Here is a 4894-nt window from a genome sequence, read left to right on the forward strand (position 1 = left end):
CCAAATATAGACCCAACTGCAGATAGTCCTCCCAGTCCATGTTTGCCAGATCCTCTCTAATGATCATGATACTGATCGGAGACTCCACTGTGAGGGGGGCAGACAGGAGATTCTTTGGCTGCAGAAGACATCCCAGGATAGTATGCTGCCTTCCGGGTACCAGGGTCAAGAATGTCTCTGTGTGGTTAATGAACGTTCTGAAGGGGAGGTTTATTAGCCATTGGTCATTGTGCACATCAGTCCACATGACAGTGGTAGACAATGGGATGGGGTCCTGTGAAATGAGTATCAGGAGTTAAGTGAGAGGTTTAAAAGGACGACCTCAAGGGAAGTGATCTACAGATTATTCCTAGTGCCACCTGCCCCGTTGAGGACTGAAATAGAAAGATAGGCCAGATATATGTGTGGCTGAGGAGCTGGGGGATGGGGTAATGTTTGGATCGTTGAGATCTCTCCTGGGGTAGAGGTGACCTGTACAAGGGGGAACAAGTTTGACTTAAAACAGAGGGGCACCAGGATCACTGCGAGGGAGATTTGTTAGTGTTACCTGGGGACGTTTAAACTAGGTTGGCAGGGATTCTGAGTAAGAGAGGTACCATCAGCCAGTCAGGGGAAAAATACGTCAGCCACCGAGAACAAGTTTTCTATTCTGGATATCCTGGGGCACAGTCAAGGGAGGGAAAAGGCTACTGGTTTAACGTGCATTTATTTCAACACACGAGGCCTGACTGGTAAGGCAGACGATCTCAGAGCATGGGTTGGCTTTGTGGACTGGGATATTATAGCCATAACAGAAACATGGCTGAGGGAAGGGCAGGACTGGCAGCTCACTGTTCCAGGATACAGAAGCTACAGGTCTGACAGAATGAGTGAGATGGGAGCGTTGCACTTTTGATAAGGGAGGGAAGAACAACAGTGCTCAGAAAGGATACTCTTAAGGGATCATCAAATGAGGTCATATGGTTAGTAGTTAGAAACAAAAAGGGGATGGACTCTCTTAGGACAGTGTTCCAGATTCGCAAAGAGCCAGCGGATACTAGAGGAGCAGACGTGTAGAGCGAATGCAGGTACCTATCGAAATAATAGAGTAGTATTGGTTGGAGATGTTAACTTCCCCTTCCACTGGGCCACCACAGAGTGAAAGGCCCGTACAGAGTGCAATTTGTCAAATGTGCCCAAGAAAGTTTCCTGAATCAAGATGTAACTCTAAAAAGGCCTAACTCTACGCAGGCGGGAGCAGCACTGGACCTCCTCTCAGAAAACGAGGTCTGGAAAGTGACTGAAGTGTCAGTCAGAGAGCACTTCGGGTCCAGTGATCTTAACATAGATATGGAAAAAGATCAGACAGGTCCCCAGATGAAACTGGAGCAGAGCCAGGTTTGGGACCATTTGGCAGGATTGGGTGAATTAAAAATCACAGAACACCAGGTTATAGTCCAATAGGTTTATTTCAAAGCACCATCTTTCGAAGCACAGGTGATAATCCTAAATGGTGAAAGGTAGAAACTAAATGTGTTTGATATTACATTCCATGACACTGCTATCCTGTTGTTATAAATTCTGTGCCGTATGACTGTGCTCCACAACCACCTGATGAAGCAGTGCTCTGAAACCCAGTGCCTCCAAATAAACCTGTTGGACTGTAAGCTGGTGTTGTGTGATTTTTGACATTGTCCATCCCAGTCCAACACCGGCTCCTCCACATCATGATTACCATCGATTGGGTGAGTCTGTTTGAAGGAAAAGGAATGACTGGCAAACGGGAGGGTTTTAAAAGTGTGATCTCAAGAATCCAGGGCCGGTATATCCCTGTTAGGGTGAATGGAAAAGCTGGCAGGTTTAGGGATCCCTGTCTGCTGAGGGATATTGAGGCTCTGTTCAGGAAAAAGAAAACAGCATACATTGTGTTTAATCAATTCATATCTCTTTCCAGTCCGAAAGACACGATCAATCTGTGGAGACCTTGCCATCCTCTCAGGTCCCTGCTGCAATCAGGATCTGGAGAACTCACTCCAATGCCTGTTACTCGCCTGATCCAGTTCCGAAAAGACTCACTATCTGTGTAACATCCTCCCGTGGCTATCTCCCACCCTGTCAATGCAAGTTCTTCCAGTCTCTCCATCCATCTACTCATCTCTATAACCTTCTCCAGTTCTTACACCTCTATCTGTGTAAATGCCACCCTCCCCTAAAAACCTTCCCACTTTAACTAAACTGCAGGAGGTTTAAACTTCCTTATCTGTGAAACTGTCTCCAACCATCCCAGTCGACCAACATCCTTATGCTTGTAAACTGCTTCATCCCTCCCAATCTCCCCATCTCCATGAACTCCTGCAGGCCCTATAGCTCTGTAACCTCCTGTGGTTCTATGGTCCTCCCTTCCTGTGAAACTACCTCCCGTCCTCATACCCCTCCCAGTCTGGGTCGTCTGCTCCATATCAGATCATTGCTGTGTCTGTTACCCTCGACAATGCTAGCAACCCTTCCTATTTGTGTCTCTTCATTCAGATTCCATCCTCTCCAGCTTTCTGAAACCTCTTTGTGCCATTGTGACCCACCCTATTTAGAACGTAGAACAGTACAGCACAGCCCAGGCCCTTCGGCCTCAATGTTGTGCTGACCTTTTATCCTACAGACCCTACATTTTACTATCATCAGTTTGCCTATCTAATAATTGCTTAAATGTCCCTAATGTATTGGACTCTGCTACCACTGTTGGCAGTGCATTCCACGCACCCGCTACACGATGTGTAAAGAACCCACCCCGACATCTCCTATAAACCTTCCTCCAATCACCTTCAATTTATGCCACCTCGTCATTTCCATTTTTTCAATGGGAAACGTATGTGGTTATCCTCCCTATCTTAGCCTCAAATCATCTCATTCACCTCGATGAAATCACCTCTCATCGTTTTTCATTCCAATGAGAAAAGCTCTAAATCCCTCAAATATTCTTTGTAAGATCTCCCCGCCAGTCCAGGGAGCATCCTGATAAATCTCCTCTGCACCCTCTCTAAAGCTTCCACATCTTTCTGATAATGAGGCAACCAGAATTGAACACAATAAGCCAAGTGTTGTCTAACCAGGGCTCGATAAAGCTGCAGCATAACCTCATAGCTCTTAAATTCAATCCCTCTGCTAATGAAAGCCAACACATCACATGCCTTCTAAACAAGGCTATCAGCTTGAGTACCAGCTTTAAGGGATCAATGGACGTGGACCCTAAGATTCTTCTGTTCCACCACACTGTCAAGAATCCTTCATTTCTCCCTGTAAAGATTTTCTGCGGAATCGTTCAATCTTAAACCCTCCCTATCTTGGTAACCTGTTCCAATCCCTCCAACACTCGTAAACTGGGAAACCTCTTCAAGTCCCGACAATCCTCCTTACCTCTGTAACCTCCTTTATTAGTATCTTTCCTCAAAATGACTGAAACCTCTATTTGCCACAGCAATAATCCTGATATCTGCATAACTCTCCAGAATGGCTGTCCACAGCTTTAGGTTCCCAGGCTGGGAGATGTGAGATCAGATGTGAATCTGTTTGCCCATTCTGTCTTTGTGCCTGATACTGACCTGTGCTGCTCTGGTAGAAATCACTCTCCGTCCATCTGGTAACCTCCAGATCTATGTTCCTGTCCAGAGCTTTGGAAAGTTCTTTATTTTGTCATTATTGTCAAGCGAGATGGTTTCGCGAGATGCAGGAATTGGGGAGTTGCCATTTTGAGAGAATGAAACGTTTATCATTGGGAATTGGGAAGCCTTTAAAAATGAAAACGGCAGTCCAGAGACAGTGTACAGTAGTCCTGTTCGGGTGAAATGAAAAGCTGATAGGTGTATGGAATACTGGATACGGAGAGAAATTGAGGTTTCAGTGCAGTAAAGGGAGTAAACATATCTCAGGAGAGAATGTGAATCCTGAGAAGAGTATAAAGGCAGTAGGAGTGTACTGAAGCGGGAAATCAGGAGGGTGAAAAGGGGGCACGACATAGCTTGGACAAATATTGTTAAGGAGAATCCCAAGGGTTTTTATAAAAACATAAAGGGCAAAATGGTAACGAGGGAGAGAATAGGGCCCCTTGAAGATCAGCAAGGCAGCCTGCACGTGGAGCTGCAGGAGATGGGGGAGATACTAAACAAGTGTTTTACATCAGTGTTTACTGTGAGGAGGACATGGAAGTGTAGAATATAGGGACATAGATGGTGTCAACTTGCAAAATGCCCATATTACAGAGAAGGAGGTGCTGGATGTCTTGAAATGCATAAAGGTGGATAAATCCCGAGGACCTTATCAAGTCATAGAATCATAGAGATGTACAGCCTGGAAAAAGACCATTCGGTCCAACCCGTCTATGCCAACCAGATATCTCCACCGAACCTAGTCCACCTGCTAGCACCCGGCCCATATCCCTCCAAACCCTTCCTATTCATATACCTATCCGAATTCCTCTTAAATGTTGCAAATGTACCAGCCTCCACCACTTCCTCTGGCAGCTCATTCTATGCCCATATCACCTTCTGTGTGAAAAAGTTGCCGCTTAGGTCTCTTTTATATCTTTCCCCTCTCACCCTGAACCCATACCATCTAGTTCTGGACTCCTCGACCTTTGGAAAAACACTTTGTCTATTTATCCTGTCCATGCCCCTCATAATGTTGTAAACCTCTAGAAGATCACCGCTCAGCCTCCGACACTCCAGGGGAAACCAGCCCCAGACTTTTCAGTCTCTCCCTATAACTCAAATCCTCCAACCCTGGCAACATCCTTGTAAATCTTTTTCTGAACTCTTTCTCAACATCTTGCTGATAGGAAGGAGACCAGAATTGCATGCAATATTCCAACAGTGGCCTAACCAATGTCCAGTACAGCCGCAACATGACCTTCCAACTCCTGTAC

Source organism: Chiloscyllium plagiosum, chromosome 34 (assembly GCF_004010195.1).
Source record: "Chiloscyllium plagiosum isolate BGI_BamShark_2017 chromosome 34, ASM401019v2, whole genome shotgun sequence".
Taxonomy (NCBI): Eukaryota; Metazoa; Chordata; class Chondrichthyes; order Orectolobiformes; family Hemiscylliidae; genus Chiloscyllium; species Chiloscyllium plagiosum.